This window comes from Eptesicus fuscus, chromosome 1 (assembly GCF_027574615.1).
Source record: "Eptesicus fuscus isolate TK198812 chromosome 1, DD_ASM_mEF_20220401, whole genome shotgun sequence".
NCBI lineage: Eukaryota > Metazoa > Chordata > Mammalia > Chiroptera > Vespertilionidae > Eptesicus > Eptesicus fuscus.
In genome coordinates, this window is record NC_072473.1 from 27800632 (window position 1) to 27818692 (window position 18061).

The 18061-nt window shown below is 42.6% G+C and overlaps 1 pseudogene; it reads right to left on the reverse strand.

Annotated features, from left to right (window-relative positions):
* Positions 1–14890: 14890 nt before the first annotated feature.
* LOC129148885 (melanoma-associated antigen B16-like) lies at positions 14891–16754 on the reverse strand (annotated as a pseudogene).
* Between the last annotated feature and the right edge of the window lie 1307 nt (positions 16755–18061).

The window sequence follows — 18061 nt, forward strand, 5'->3', positions numbered from 1 at the left end:
GGATGGTGCTCTGCTTAAAAATAAATTCCTACGTTGGAGAGCAGTTCTTGGGAAAAAATAGTAAATCCAAAGAATTGGTGGTGTTATCTGGGAAGTTGGCCAGTCACCCTTATGTTATCTAGACATACATTACATGTGATGATAATACCAGGTGGTCCATGTTCCCATCTGTCCAGAGCCACTCAAATTATTTCCAAAGAGAAATATTTGGGGATTCCCAAGCATGACATACCAAACGACAAAATGTGAAATGCAAGTGGAAAATAAGAAGAATGAAAAGTTCCCTGAAGGGTGACTTTTTAAGTCACCAAAAATTAATGGGGTGTTCATTGTGATTAAATTTCTAGTATCCATTTGGGTTACCAATGAATAAATATTGACAAATCATCATTCTATTCACTGTGTGCTCCTCAGTTTAATAGTGAGAGCCCATCCCTACCTTACCAGTGCTTCACTCAGCCTCACACACTGAGATTACTCAAATGGTAACCTCAGTTCCATCTTGATTAAGATCTTGACCAAGGCTGGTGACATATTAGTCTCATACCCAGGTCTATCAAATGTATTACCTCTCTAATCCTTGTATCCGATGTGCCAAGGGTTTGCCAAGCTTTGAGATCCCTATTTTTTAATTTTATGGACAAGTTGGCTTCTTTTGTTTCCTATTTTGCATACCATATATTTTTTTTTTAAAAGTAAGGCTAGTTTGCTTTTATCAATAAAGCCCTCATGGACCTTAACTCTAATCATTCACAGATGGCTGTTCAGCCTGCTCCTCTTCACACCCTGCCCACCTGAGTCATTAGGGAAGAGATGCTGAGGCACAGGAAGGGTTACTAAAACAATTTTGGACTCCTGGGGTCTTCTTCACTATTCCATGAGTGACAGCCTATAGACCCCCCTCCAGCAGCCTTTTGATGGGCAGATTTTTTTTTAAATTTCTTTATTGATTTCAGAGAGGAAGGGAGAAGGAGAGAGAGAGAGAAACATCAGTGATGAGAGAGAATCATTGATCGGCTGCCTCCTGCACGCCCCCTACTGGGGATTGAGCTTACAAACCAAGCATGTGCCCTTGGCTGGAATTGAACCTGCGACCCTTCAGTCCACAGGCTGAGGCTCTATCCACTGACCCAAGCCAGCTAGGGCTTGATGGTAAGATCTTAAGGAGCACTGAGGCAGATGCACCTCACAAAAAGTCAGACAAAAGGACAACATATTTATAGTCCCACCCTCTGTTTATGAAGCACATCAGGGCAGTATACAGGATACAGGATTTTCTACACTGTATAAACTATACTTTATTTCCAGTGTTACCTAATCTTTGAAGGCCTCTGCTTCCCCACTTGTACAATGGAGATAATACACCTACACATGACTTTGGGTGAAGAGTAAATTAGTTAATAGATTTAATATTTAAAACAGCTCTGGCACAAAGAAAGCACTTAACCATTATTATTATTATCAACATTAGTACTATAATTAAAATATTAAAATATTAAAATAAATAAAATATTAACATTGATTAACTATAGATAAGGAAGTGGTGGGGTTATAGGTACATCCTTTAAATTTGTTTTTACTTTTCTAACTTAAGTTTCCTAATAACATTGTTTATATACCCATAGAAAGTTAATAATTTTTATTTTTAAGGTACTGACAATTCTGAGGAGTAACTCACTAAAAGGTGAGTTTTTCTTGGATCCAAGAAGAGTTGTAGATATGAAAAAAATAATCTGAATGATTATTTTAAAATTATTTAATATGAATAATTCTCACACTGTGGAACTGCAGAAAAACACAAAAAAGGGAAAATCACAAAATCCAAAGACAGACACCATTCTATTTTTGTCATAATATGATTCCAGGATTCTGCTGTGAACCTTATGCAGCTGGGTTAAGTGTAGTGGTTGCTTGATGGAGGCAGTGCTGCCCTCTCAGGACTTTTCCAGCCACATTACCCCAGAAGTCTCTCTTGGAAGACTTTTTACCAGCAACACTGTGACAAAGTCTTCCAGCCAAAGAGGGAAATTCTTTCATGCTGCTCATTTCTCAGACCTTTTTTTGTTCCTTTAAATATTTTTTTTTTATTTTTCAATTACAGTTGACATACAATATCATATTAGTTTCAGGTGTACAACACGGTGATTAGATGATAAATAACTTACTAAGTGATCACCCTGATAAATCTAGTATCCATCTAGCACCCCATACATAGTTATTACAATATTATTGACTATATTCCTGATGCTGTACTTTATATCCCTATGACTATTCTGTAACTACCATTTTTAAGGTTGCCAGATGGGAGGAGGGTTGGGGGAGATAGATAAAAAAGGTAAAGACTTTTTGTAAAATCAACTTTTCCTCATTACACTTGCCCTTCCTCCTTACTTCTCTCCCTTCTTCTCATTGATCTCTCTCTCTCTCTCTCTCTCTCTCTCTCTCTCTCTCTCTCTCTCTCTTAATTTTTTGCCATTTTCTTCCTTCAAGCTAAAGAAATAAGAACTCACTATTAAGTAACAAAATCTTCTCTTCCAAGCATTAAATTAAATTTGAAAAATGTTAATATAATACAGTATCTACAGGTGTGTGTGTGTGTGTGTGTGTGTGTGTGTGTGTGTGTGTGTGTGTGTAAGAGAGAGAGAGAGAGAGAGAGAGAGAGAGAGAGAGAGAGAGAGAGAGAGAGAATTCATTTCAGAGAATTTTAGGAAAATTACTGTTTATTGGTTGGAAATACTGTGGAAAGAACTGAGATCGATATTGCTGAAGTAGAGATTTCACAGTTCAGATCCTTTTGAAAAAAATCAATCCTCTATTATAGAGAAATAAAATTATACCCTGGAAGTGTTTCACTACAGAACTTCAAAATATTGGAAAAGGGCATCAATTGCTGTAGATCAGGTCAGAAAAGGACAGGATGCTGCTCTGCTTCTTAAAGCTGCATAGTGTGCTGCTCACTCTGGAGCCAGAGTCATAGTTTCTCTCTACCAGCAATAAAATATGTGTAATAAGAATTCACATTTATAAAGAGGAAGAAGGGAAAATGCATTTGCTCTGTGCTGTTTTGAAAGGCATTTGATCAGATGATTGATTCTCATCTGTCATGAAAAGCTTTCTTATAATTAGAAAAAAAAGAATCTTACTATGTTTCTAATAGTAAAATGGCTGATTCTCATTTCCTGCCTAATGAATTATTTACTCCACCCAAGGAAATTTATACTCAATCTACACTTTGGCAACGTTCCAGAAGATGGCAGTCATTTATAAGAGAATCTCCTCTGGTTTTAATGCCTGCTCTTCATTTACTTTGTGAAAATGTTGGTGTGCTCCACCTCTGAGATGAATGAAGAACCATGCCACAATACTTCTGCTCTTCTATGATCACAGAGCATCACGGATGAAGTGAATTTTTGCGAGGATGCCATTATTTGATCAGTGGAAATAAACAGAATAGATAATTCAGGGCCAGGTAAGCAAGAGCCACTGAAAGCCTAAAACCTGGCCCAGACCTTCAGTCAGGGTGCCTCACATCCTGTTGCCTTTTTCAGACTCTCCCCTAAAGTTCCTCTCTCTGAGCAGCAACTCCAGGCCCAAGCACTCCTTGACCTGGCACATGTTCGAGGGAATTTGGAAGAGGTGGCGTTCTTTAAACTGAGGGTGGTGCTTTAAACCTCTTGGGAAACCTTCCAAGTGACAAATTGGTTATGTTAAGGCTTCCTTCTTTCCCAGGACATATATTGACAATATGTAGCTCATTCCTATGTAGAGTGGCAGGTTTGCCCCTCACAAAGAGGTCTGTTTCTGCTCCACATGGTGTGTAGCAAGGAAGATGTACCTTAAACGGCTCCTCCAGTCCTCAGCTTTTCCATACAGAGATTGACTGGGAGCCTTAGGATAACAGAGGGAGGGACTGGTCCCCAGCCAGAGATCCCAGTGCAACAGGGTAAATACAAGGGAAATGGAGACCAGTTTCCTCACAAAATGCTCAGAATGCATTGTGTTTCTTGTCATGTTGTTGGCAGAGTTAATTTCCCCATTCACACAACTCAAAAATGGGCTTTTACCTCCTTGAGCAACTGTTTGTGGACAAATTTCCTAATTTTACACTAAGATATCACTCCCAGTTATCAATTTGATACAGGCATTAAAATAAAATGCATATCTCTATGTGGAGTAAAGATGTGACTGTGAAACTAACAGAAATATGGCAGCAGCATACATACTTAGCTGGATTAACACATTGCAGTAATGAGGTATAGTTTATTATAATTTGCTGAAAACCAGGACCTCCTTCCTTACAGATAAAGTTGAGCACATTTTAATGTGTCAAGGACTGCTAGCTACCTCTTAAGAATTTTATTTTAAAATTTAATATTTCATTGCCAAAAATGACCTTTAAATCATTAAGTCTGTGGCTTTATATCACTACACATTTTCTTTATTTTTTCACTAAATATTTTCTGAGTGATTGTAATCCGAGTTTTGAGATGGTATCTATAAAGTTTTGCTTTTTATTATCAATAGTGAGTTTAATACTTTTCAAAAATCTTATTCTCGGACTTCCTGGAATTTATGGAATAACTTTGTAAAAATATTTATTGAGATATATACTAGTTGTGTAGAAAAATGCATATATGTACAGTTTAAAGAATGAATATAAGGTAAAAAAAATAGTGTGAAAAGTAAGAAACTGGAGCACCATTAACACATCAGAAGCCCTTTGTGAGTTCAGTGCTTAGCATAGCTATTCTCTTTCCACTGGAGTTAAACTCGTACTCTTGAATTTTCTTCTTGCTTTTTCTTTTGGCTTTGCCACTTATGTATATATAAAACCATAACAATATACTGTTTAATTTAACCTGAACTTTATATAAACAGCACAGAGTTGGATGTGTCCTGTGGACCCTGAGAAAGAAAATACCTGTGAAAAAGGGCTCTTGGTGAATAAGTGGGTTAAAATTGAAAAAAAAAAAAAAAAAAAAACAGTAGCAGCCATTTCTACACAGGGGTCTCTCATGCAAACTGCACTTCAGGCATAAGCCTGCACTAAACTGACTGCCTGCACTGTTTCTGCCCTCTGAGCCAGCCCTATTAAATGAGTTCCTGGAATGCTATTCCAACCAATAAGACTGAGGCTTTTCCCATCCAGTCAGAGCTATGAACTATATCCCTATCAATGTCTTCACCAACCAGAGTGGCTCCATTATGATTAACCAGGACATTGCCTTGTAGACCAATCAAACTGCATGGATTTGGAGTCCTCAATTGCCTGAGGACAAACCAATCAGGGACCAAGGACAGTGACTTCTGTCTCTATTGTCAGCTCCCCTCTGGCTCTGGGAGCACACTTTCCCTTTCCACTGACACTATAGTTTGATTTCCCAGACTGTAGCTAAAACACCGAAGATGTCTTACTGGAACAAAACAGACAGTGCAGGGCAGAGAAGACCTGAGTACAGCTGTCTAGCTGGAGAGGGGCCTGGCCCCAGGGCCACCTGGCCCCAGGGCCTTCTAATGGCAGAGCTGTTTTCACAGCCCTGCTGTGTCACAGTTGAGCTGTTTGCACTGAATAAAATTTCCTTCTTCACCACACCCCAAATTAGGGATTCCTGTTGGTGTTGAATTGATGCTAAGGACCTTTGGTTGACAGTCCTTTTGTGTTTTATTTCTTTATTTCAAAATTGAATAATTTATAATTCCTTATGTGTGTGTGTATATATATATATATATGTATATATATATATATATATAAATATATACATATAATCTAATGATAGACAAATATGCAAATTGACCGCACCTTCGCTACACCTAAGCCACGCCCACCAGCCAAGCCACGCCCACCAGCCAATCAGGACGAGTATGCAAATTACCCCAACAAAGATGGTGGCTAATTTGCATAGCAAGACAGTGTTGAAAGAAGCCAAGAGCTGCAAAAGGGAGTAAAGCTTCGAAGAAGCAAGCAAGCCAGGGGGGCGGGGGGAAGGAGAAGGGAGGAGCGAAGTCAGGGCCGGGGGCGAAGGGAAACACAGGCGGGCTGGAGGAGAAGGCGGGGTGGGTGGCAAGGGCGGAGCGGAGGCGGGGCTGGGGGCCAAGGGAAACGCAGGCGGGCTGGAGGAGAAGGCGGGGCGGGTGGCAAGGGCGGAGCGGAGGCGGGGTAGAGTGCAGCAGGAAATCCTATTGCAGGATTTTTCCTGCAACGGGAACGCTAGTATATATATATATATATATATATTATATATATATACTAGCGTTATATATATATATTATATATATAGTATATATATATTGTATATATATTATATATTATATATATAGTATATATATTATATATATATATTATATATATTATATATATACTATACTATATATATATATTATATATATAGATATATATATATCTATATATATAGAATTATATATATATATATATAATTCTGTGTAGAACATACTTATACAAAAAAATATTTGTTGTTTACCTAAAATAAATTATATCAAATTTATATATCTTTCTTTTTTGTGGGGGGAAGGACTTGTTCACTTATATTTTTATATATAATAGACAAATATGCAAATTGACCGCACCTTCGCTACGCCCAAGCCACGCCCACCAACCAAGCCACGCCCATCAACCACGCCCACCAGGAAACCGTTACAGGGACTCTGGGGCCGGTGGCTTTCCGGGCGCCTGCTCCGATCGCAGGGATCCGGCTGGGGTGCGGTGCGGCCGAGCCCAAGGACCGGAAAGCCGCCCGGGGCTTTCCGGGCCTTGGGCGCCAGCCGGGTGCGTGCTGCGATCGGAGCAGGGACCCGGCTGGGGTGCGGTGCGGCCGAGCCCAAGGACCGGAAAGCCGCCCGGGGCTTTCCGGGCCTTGGGCGCCAGCCGGGTGCGTGCTCCGATCGGAGCAGGGACCCGGCTGGGGTGCGGTGCGGCCGAGCCCAAGGACCGGAAAGCCACCCGGGGCTTTCCGGGCCTTGGGCGCCAGCCGGGTGCGTGCTCCGATCGGAGCAGGGACCCGGCTGGGGTGCGGTGCGGCGGAGCCCATGGACCGGAAAGCCGCCCGAGGGGTCTGCTCCTGCAATCGGGTCGCAGGGACGCTGGGTGCAGCTGAGCCCAAGGCCACCGCCCAGGGCCAAGCCCGGACCCTGAAAGAAGGTAGAGGGCAGTGGCCACAGTCAAGGCCTGGGTTCCCGGTGCCGGCAGAAAACTGGTGCAGGCAGCCAGGTGAATGAAGGTCTATTGCACGAATCTTCTTGCAAACGGGCTACTAGTATTTTTATAAGATACTAAAGGCCCAGTGCATGGATTTGTGTACCAGTGGAGTCCCTCAGGCTGGCCTGTGGGGATCAGACTGAAACCAGCTCTCTGACATCCCCCGAGGGGTCCCGGATTGCGAGAGGGCCTCTAGTATGCATATAAGATCTTTGGTTAATCTCTTTCTGCCCTCTCCCCTCCCCTGTTTCCTCTGAGATTCATCAGTCTGTTCCGTGTTTCCATGCTTGTGCATTGAGCATCTGCCCCCTGGTGGTCATTGCACATCATAGCTACTGGCCAGTTGGGTCGGCAGGTCAGCTGGTCAGCTGGTCCTTAGGCTTTCTTATATATACAGATTTTTATTGTTTAACTGGAGTCCCAGTGCATGATTAAATCATGCGTGTGTAGAGTCCCCTAGGCCTAACCTGCCATCAAGGCCATGTCCGCCACCCTGTGAAGCCTAGCACACTCCACGTATGCTGCTGGCATCCTGTGACGCTCCTCAGACGCTGCCAGTGCCCCGCAATGCTCCAGAAGTCCTGCCTGCTGTGACCGCCGCATGACACAGAAGTCCTGCCCACCACTGCTATTGCGGGACCCAGAAGTTGTGCCTGCTGCGGCTGCCGCGGGACCCATCAATGCACCTCCTGGTGAGTCTGGTAGTTGGTTGTGACGCCATTACAGCGTCACGACCACAGGCCTTTTATGATATAGACTAGAGGCCCGGTGCATGAAATTCATGCATGGAGAGGGTGTCCCTCATCCCGGCTTGCACCCTCTCCAATCTGGGACCCCTCAGGGGATGTCTGACTGCCAGATTGGGCCTAAGCCAGCAGTCAGACATCCCTCCCACAATCCGGGACTGCTGGCTCCTAACTGCTCACCTGCCTGCCTGCCTAATTGCCCCTAACTGCTTCTGCCTGCCAGCTGGATCGCCCCCTAACCACTCTCCTTCTAGCCTGATTGACACCTAACTGCTCCCCTGCCAGCCTGATGGCTCCCAACTGCCCTCCCCTGCTGGCCTGATGGCCCACAACTGCCCTCCCCTGCCATGACCCGCCTCCTCCACCAGGACTGGCCTCCTCCATGCTGCTCTGCTCAGAGCCGCGGGACCCCCAGGCTTCACCATGCAGAGCGACAACCAGGCTCTGCCTCTGCTGTGCATGTGGACACCTTGTGACAGCCATCTTGTAATGGCCATCTTGTTATGACATGAGGGCATAACGCCACCTAGGCTATTATTAGTATAGATTCCAGATTGACAGTGATTTTCTTTCATTGCTATAAAAGTGTCATTCCATTATTTTCTGGTTTACATAGTTTCTTTTTGAAAATTTTTATTGAATTTATTGGGGTGACATTGGTTAATAAAATTATATAGGTTTCAAGTGTACAATTCTATAATATATCATCTGTATATTGTATTGGGTGTTCACCACTTTCATCTCTTTAATTATACTTCCCTGATTATTTGCTGCTGTTTAACAATTCCTTGCTTTGAAAAAAATTGCTTATGAAATGCCTTCTAGTTACAGTCTACTTACATTGGAACATAACTTCAACACTAGTGACTGCCAACTTCTTTTATCCATTGAAGAATCATTAACGAGAACATATATTCAGGGTTCACATTATCAGCCAGTATAGAAAGCATGTCCTGGCACAAAGTTAACACTCTGAGAATTTTTCTTCTAATTTAATTTAAAAATGATATGACTTTTTCATTCTTCACGATTGTATTGTACCTATTGATAAACATATATTTTTATTGTTGTCCAATGACAGAACAGAACAAAACATTGTCATCATTATTTTATCTCCTTCTTTAAATCTACACATGATTGTTTCATTTGTTCCCATGGTGGAAATCTGTAATACTATATGTGTGAATGAATCAAATTCTTCAAGCAATGAAATGCCTTTCAAAAGATAGTCATGGCAAGTGCCATAATAATTATCCACTTCAAGTCAGAATTTCTTTCTATTCATAGGCAATATTTCCCTTTTAAAGAAAAGCTTTGACACTTAAAAGAATAAATTTTTTTCATCAATTATTTCTTTAACACATTCAATAAGTTCCTTTAAGCACTGGAGTACTTCAGCGACCCTGTTTGTCTTTCAGTTTGCAAAATCCTATTGCAAAAGAGACATTGAAAAATATGAACAAGAAATAAGTAAGCATCATTAAATAGATTATTAAAAAGTCAAAAGAATTTTGAGGTTCTTTTCTTCATGTTGTATGAATTTAGTGTTTAAAAGAAAAACCTGAAGAGTCACTCAACTATATTTGTTGAAGAGAGCCAATGCATTTTTAATGAGAGAAAACTGAAGAATATTGGATGCTAATAAAATCACAAAAATAATTTGTTAAGTTTAAACCATATAAATGCTGAATTAAGAGAATAATTTTATGCCAATTACTTTAATGTCAATAGAAAGGACACCAGATGGTATTTGAGTAGAATTTTGCATGATATGAGAAGTATAGCCAACATTTTCAATAGAATAATTTATGTAATGTTTCAACTTTGAATAAACTTTGCACCTATGTACAAAAATATCCACCAAACTACAAATACCAGTGATGTTTCTTACTCGCTGCTAACTTAAAAGATGTCTGCAAAAGTTTTCTGTTTTTGAAGATTCATCTGAAGGTATTTTACTCATAATACTAAACCTTTTTCATAAGAAAACCATTGCACAAGCAAAGGAAAAATGTTTTCCTGCATTGTCATCACCTGCTTCTATGGCCATGCCATAAAAATATTTAGATATTTTAGAATGGATGATTTAGATTTACCATTTTGATCTTTGATGATCTCTGTAATATTAAAGGGTACTATTATAATTTTTATACAAGCACTTTGAAATTTGCTTGCAATTTTTAAATCAGAAAATACTTTTTATAGTAGTACATTCAAATAGTCATTTGAGACAAAAGACTAATGCCTTTCATAGTGTAGAAGGGCATTAAAATTTCCACCATGACTATTCTATTTTCTTTATCAGAATTTCTCAATAAAAAGTATTATTTTTTTCACTGTCTTTGGTACTCATTGAGGAAATAATACATCTCTCATGCTCAGCTGTTAGTACTAGTATATGCTGTTTATATCTATATTGAATGAAGTATTGCATACTGCACACAAATCTTTAGAAGGACTTGTTCCTCATTTAATAAATGTCCAATGTTCATAAAAGTTATCAAAACATTTACACTTGTGTTTAAGAATTTTGAGGTTTAAATATCTATATATATAAAACCCTAATATGCAAATAATCCAAATGGCGGAACAACCAAACAACCGGTCTCTATGACGTGTGCTGACCACAAGGAGGCGTGCGTGGAACATGGCAGGCATTGGTAGCAGGCAGCAAAGCTTGGAACATGGAGGGCAACAGCCACAGAGGGATGGTGGAGCAGGTGAGTGGGGGCACCAGACCAAGGTGGGGCACCGGTCGCTGTCATCAGGGTGAGCCTCTGGTGGTTACTGAAAATTCTTTGCTTCCACATGCCATGATCCTACTGGGCGTTTGCACCTGCTGCTGATGCTGCCACCACTCACAACCATTGCTGGCACCAGAGCTGCCACTTGCACCCACTAGTGGCACCTGGCGCCAGTCCTGATTGCTTGGCGCAGTCAGTGGGTGCGAGTGGCACCTGCTTCTCAGGGGTGATAAGGGAAGCAGCCACTGCTTGCACCTGCTGATGGCACTGGACCTGCTTACACCACTGCTGGCTCTGGCCCCAATCGCTCCGTGCTCTCAGCTGGTGCGAGCGGGGCCGTTAGTGCGTGGTAGTGGCAGAGGTGGGAGCGGGGCTGCCAACAGATAGGGGACTAGTGGCTGTGGCAGGAGGGGCTGGGCAGGGGCATGGAGGATGGGCTGAGACCCACCCTGTGCCCACCGCAGCCTGCCAGTTAATGTCCCTTTGTTTGCCAGTTCCTTTCAAGGTGAATGAATTCATGCACTGGGCCCCTAGTCTATACTAATAATAGCCTTGGTGGTCACCATACCCTCACGCATCATGCCCTAACATTGTCACAAGATGGCCATCACAAGATGGCCATCACAAGTTGGCCATCACAAGATGGCCACATGCACAGTGGAAGTAGGGCCCAGCTGAGGAGGTGGATCGTGGCAGGGGAGGGAAGTTGTGGGCAATCAGGCCTGCAGGGGAGCGGTTAGGGGGCAATCAGGCTGGCAGGCAGAAGCAGTTGGGGCAATCAGGCAGGCAGACAGGTGAGCAGTTAGGAGCCAGTGGTCCTGGATTGTGAGAGGGATGCCTGACTGCTGGTTTAGGCCTGATCTGGCAGTAGGACATTCCCCAAGGGGTCCCAGATTGGAGAGGGTGCAGGCCGGGTTGAGGGACACCCCCCCCCGTGCACGAATTTCCTGCACCGAGCCTCTAGTATATAAATAAAAATCAGTGAAAGCAACCAATACAAGAATTGAAAAGGTTTAATTTGAAAATCACATGGCCATATCAGTCAGTATGCCTGTCACTTACAAGTCTGAACAAGCCTGTAAACAGGCGTGTTGAATGGTTGAAAGGGTGTTAACTAAGAATAACTTGAAGGGCATATTTAATGCAAAAAGGAGAACTTCCCATTTGCTTGAGGAGAGAATTGTACTTGGAAGGCACATTCTTACTAAAGAAAGCCGGAGCCAATCCTATATGAGATTTTTGGTTTGCTTGGAGATTCAAGGATGGGTGGACATTCCCAAGCAGAGTGTTAGAGATGATAATTACAGTAAGGCTGTGGGCTCTACTGTACTTACTCTTTGTTTTAGCCAGCTGGTAGCTCTCCAGCAACTGGAGTTCTCACCGCACACAAAGCAAAGGGCTGAAGGCAATCTTGTGGACAGGTCTGTAGAGGCCAGGACTCTCTGTAACTAACTGCCAGACAGAGGTCATGAAAATGTAAATGTGGGACCTCTTATTTCAGCTGAAGCCTTCCCCAGAAATCCAATCCATAAACTTAAGGAAGGCGAAGCAGTCTGGGTAAAGTGGAGACTGCAATTCCAGAGACCTATCTACTCAGCCACTTCACCCCTGGGGGCAGTTACCTACAAAATTCTAGGGTATCCCCTTGAACACTTCTGGGAAAGCTCAGTGCTAAAAGACTCGGCCTCAGACATGGACTTCATCTAGGGTTGGTTTCCAGCAGTCCTGAACATACAGGACATGTCCTCTATGTGGTTTTGTCCTGCATTCTATATCAACTTTGTCAGGATAACCTAAATGTGATTTATTCAGCTTTTTCAAGAAATTACACAAATTTAACTGCTATGGTAGAGTTATTTTTCAGGCATAGTGGCTGGTGATTAAATTACTTGTGTGGAAAATCACACCTCCATAAATAAAGGTCTGGTCTCTCCAGGTATTTGGCTGAGGGAAGATAAAAGGGTGACAGGGGGGGTGGGGGGCGCATAGAATTAAAGAAAGGGAATATTAAAGAAAGGAAAAAACTGATTTGGGGCCATTGTCCCAAGTCATGAACAAGTAACTACCATTAACTAGATGTATAATCAGTACAATCAGCCATTTAATGACTGTCTCCAGAAACTAAGCTTCTGAAAGTTAGCCTTCAGAAGTGCTGGTCTTCTAAAAATCAGTGATCCCCCCCCCCCCCCGACAAACACCTGTCCAGAATCAGCCAATCAGCCAGGCAGCTTCTCAATCAGCAAGTTCTTCTGTCTGGGGCCCATGCTTCCAGAAGTCAGCGGGTCTAGTCCCAACTCTGGCACATAATAGCCATGTGTACTTGAGCATATTTCATAGCTTTCTCAGCCTTAGATTCTTCATTCATGAAGTGGTATTGATAAGCCCTGACTTATAGGACTAGGGGAATGTATATGTTGAATGTTAAACAATTAATGCACTATTTGAAATGCATTTGGTCTTTAAACATTGGCAGTTACTGCTATTGTTATTTTGATCCCAAGTAAGTAGGGACCAATCTCTTATCTGGGATTTACTTATCTAGGAGATGTCAGAGAATATGAAGTGTTCAAGGCCCAGTAAGCCTTGTACACCAAATCATTTAAAAATGCTGGTTAACAATAAAACCTAAGTAAATCTTTCCATCTTAGAGGATATGTTATTTAATTTGGACTTGGAAGGAGTTTTCTTCAGCTGGGTGCAACTTAGAGCTCCTAGACTTTGTGTAAAGTCAAACTTCTTCCATTCCCCCCACCTGCCCTTCTACCTAAACCATCCTTATTTTCATTCATTTTATCCCCGCCAAAACTCTAGATTTTACAGAGTTAGATCACTTTTATACCCAAGGTAACTTGTAAAAACATATTTTGAATAGAGTAGATTCTGGCTCTCTAAGAAAAAGACAAACAGTATCAGACCAGTAACTGCTGGCACTTTAAAGAAATATTACCCTTATTTCTCAGAAACTCCTTGGAGACAATGTGAAGAGACTAACGAGTTTGTGAAATATGTTCCATTGCACTGTGACAAGATTGTAGGACTGCTTCCATTCCTGCCCTAGGTGCAGATTTCTCTGGTTCACCCATGGTCCCAAAGTAATGCTAAGTGCTCTTTGCATTCCAGTTTATTGACTTTCAACCCTGAGATACACTAGAAGGTATGGCCCTTGCTCACAACCCCCATCTGCCCCACTAGTCAGCTTCATCTGCCCCACTAGTCAGCTTAACTTAAAATTGCCTCCCACTGAAGGCCTTGTAGTTTTCTGAGGCCCCAGTATGCCTTGTCTCAGGGCATTCACAATTGACTATTATCACATGGATCTCCCATTTTCTAACGTACTTTTATCGCTCCTTTAGGTCTTAGAGGATACCCATCATCACCTATATATATATATAAAAGCTTAATATGCAAAGTATCCCCTTGGGAGTTCAACTGGGAGACTGGGAATTCAATCACTTGCTATGATGTGGACTGACCACCAAGGGGGTGGAGTGGAATGAAGGAAGGCCCTGGCTGGCAGCAGGCAGCTAGGAGGTAGGAAAGGGAGGCCCCAGCCAGAGCTGGAAGGCCCTGATCAGCCCTGATCACTGGCCAGGTCTAGGGACCCTACCTGTGCACGAATTTTGTGCACTGGGCCTCTAGTCATTATATATTGCTGCTTCTATATGCTGAAATACTAGAGATAGGGGCTGGGTCTTATTGATCCTTAATCCCTAGGTTTAGTGTAGTGTGTTCCAATGTGTGGACAATGTTAGTCACAAATTAGATTCTTAAGCTAATTAAACCTCCTATTAACAAATAACATTTGAATCCTGATAAGTGTTCTCAGTGGTTAGAGCATCAACCTGAGCACTGGAAGGTTGCATATTCAATTCCTTGTCAAGGGCCAGTACCTGGGTTTCAGATTGGATGCCCAGCTCCTGTCAGTGTGTGGGACATACCAGTTGATCTTTTTCCTCCTACCTACCTCTCTTCCACTCTCTCTAAAAATCAATGGAAAAAAAATATCCTCTGGTGAGGATTGAAAAAAACATTGAAAAATACCTAAATAAATAAATCTCCAAGTCACCCATATAGAATAGGAATACACAGATATTTTACACTGTTTTCCCTTCCATCTCACTCCACCTTTCTACTATTTCAAATGTTGATTTCCATCTTTAAAATGAAGAACCTGCCTCAGTCATCATTTACTCAGAGTGGGAGAAGCTGGAACTTTCATTGGCCTTGGAAGCCCTGGCTATAACTGTGGTTTGGACTCTCTCTTTGTCTCTCAAAGCCACACCATACTGGGATGGAAAGCATCTGGAGTTGGTCCCATGGGTCTTGACCAAAAATTCCAGCTATTTCATCTGGGCTGGCTTCAGCATGGGTTCTTGGGTTCTACAGGAATTCATAACATGGAGGATCACTGTTGGGCACCTCTCAGTAATCCAGGTATTTTTCCTTCATCAAATCTGGTGATGAGCCTTTTGGGTTTCCCAAAGATGACATACAACATCCCAGAAGATAAGTCCATCATATTCAGCACTTCCCAGATCTCCTCAGTGGTGTGGTAGCCCTTCATAAAGATCAAACTCAGGATAATTATCAGGATGATGATATTAGGCACGCCCTCATCACTACTCAGCCTTGTTCATAGGTGAGGCCTGATTTGATAACACGGGCATAGCTGTGGCTTGTGGGGTCCATTTTCCTCCACATTAACCCCAAAGACCAGCTCCATGTGCTCAGAGGCTTTCCTGAGGATCTCAGGGAAGTCATCCCTGTACTTGTTGATAACAGCATCAATGTCTCCATTAGTGATGGGCTTATTCATTTGATACTTGTGCAGTAAGAAATTGACTAATAATTTCACCTTTTCATCTAGAGGCCCTAAGGGCAAGCTTTCAATGTCTAGCAGGGATTGTGAAGTGCTTGAATTTTCTGTCTCTTCTTGGCTGATGGAGACCTCATCTGATTTGCTTGATGACGTGGCTCTTGTGACAGAAAAAGAGGAGTAGGCACTCTGAGAACCCTGGGGAGTACTGGGTGCCCCAGGAATGGAAATCCCCTCTATAGTGCAGGGATCAGAGAAGAGCAGGAAGAGAAAGCCTCATTCTCAGTCTCTAGAACCTGTGCAGCTTCCAAGCCCTGAGTCTCACTGTGGGTCTGAAAAGTGTTGCTCATGTGGGAAGCATGGTCTCACCTTTTCATTAGTCATGATGACTTGTATGGGTGGAAGCAGACAGGAGTTTCAGCAGGAGGGTGGACAAAGAGGACCCACAACCTAAGGAAGAGAGAGAAGATATTGCTGTTCTCAGCTAGTAAACTTAACCATAACAGCTCTGATGGAGGCTACCCAACAGGTCTTCTCCTAGGGGCTGTGCTTAGGGACTCACAACTTTCCTGTCCTGTACCACCTGTTTCATAATAATCTGAAGGAAAAGGTGAAGAGGCTCCTCCTGGCACAGCCAGCCATCTCAGACTGAAAATTCTCAGGGTTAACAGTAATGCAGAATAGGCTGAAGTCTATGGGCTCCCTTCTATTCGAAGTTCTGTCATTGCCTCAGCCTTCACTGACACCCTTTACCTTGACTCTTTGCATTGTTTGGAACATTTCCCTCTTCTGAACTAGGGCTGTCCCACAAAGACTTAAAATCACTTCTATGAGAACCCTGAGTAGGAAGTCAGAGAATGGCTGAGTTAACATATTTACCCAGAGCTGTCCAGGTCTAATAGCAGAGATGCAACCCCTTTGGTCCTGGGTTGTGTATTCCCCTCAGTTCTCACTCAGTGCCCTAATCTTAATCCCTGGAACACCCCAGGTCACTTATCCTCTGTTAACCTGAGGCCATGCCCCCTTAGGTCAGCTTCACCTCTCTGAATCACCCAAAGTGAAAGTCAGACTGCACCTTAGTCTCAAAGCTATTCTGGGGCTTCTTAGGGATAGCAGGGATGGTGTTCTATGAAGTCACTCCATTCTTAGATGAGTGTTCCCATAATTCCTCAATTAAATCCTCACCTGGATAACTACAGGGCCTTGGAATCTTACCTTTTCTGACTTGAGGCCATGCCCTCAGACCAGGCCTCCACAAAACTGAGGTCTGAGACTACTGAGGTGGAACTCAGGGAACCACTTTGTCCACCTCTGCAAGGCCTTCCAAGGATGACAGCAGGGGTATTACTCTTTCTCTTTTTTTGGGGTGGGGGGTGGGTAATTGCCTTAATCCTTACTCACAGTCACCTGGACACCTATAAGAACTAGGAGTACTCCCTCTGCTTACCTGAGGCCACACTATTCAGACCAAGGCACTCACCTCCATGAAACCCCCTAGCAGAAAGTCAGAGCCTGTAACATATGGTCATCTCTGCCCTGAGCTTCTCAGGCCTCACAGTGGGCTGTGGCTATCTATAGCATGCCCTCTCTTCTGGGGTGAGTGGCCACCTTCAGCTCTCATTCAGAGTCCTTGGCTCATATTTTTAATTAATTACTTCCTTGATTAAGATTCCTAAATTGATTAAGGAAGTAATCCATCTGTGTGTACTTACCAAACTGCAACTGTCATAGAGATTGAGTCTGAATTCCAGGCTAGATTTCAGTTAGGGAAGCTGTAATACAATGCATGTGTCTAGAACAACTGCTGGACAGTCAGATAAAACATACACATTTTCCCATCAGAGGATTCTTCTCCAGCCAGACTTAAATGCTTTGAAATCTTCTGTTTCAAAATATTTACTTTCTACAAGGTAGAGATTCATATAGACACATTTTAAAGGTAGTTTTGTCCATATCCCTTGAAACAGAGTTGTAAATACTGAATAGGCCCACTGGGTAGATATATACCTGAATTCTAATTCTAATCATTTGATAAATAATTGAAACAGTAAAGTAGGAAACAACCTTAAAATTTGTCATATTATAGATGGGGAGCCTGGAGCACAGGGCGGTGGTGATTTGTCCAAGATCTCATACTTTGTGCCAGAACAGGATTCACATTGACACCAGTTTTTCCATCCAGGTATTCACAATGACTAGAGCATCAGTGAGGGGTAGAGTGTTTTGCAAGTGATTTGTTAGTAATCAATTAAAATTCTTATCAGTAAGCATTTCAAACATACAGTCATAACAAAATTCTCTTTTGACTTATCTTCAAACCCCTCCTTCAACCCCACCAACAAACAACCTTATTAAAAGTTTACTAGAGGCCTGGTGCATAAAATTCATGCACGGGGCTGGGGGTGTCCTTCAGCCCAGCCTGAACCCTCTCCAATCCGGGACCCCTAGAGGGATGCCCAGCAGTTGAACATCCTCTAACAATCCAGGAGTGCTGGCTCCCAACCACTTGCTTGCCTGCCTGCCTGATTGCCCCTAACCACTT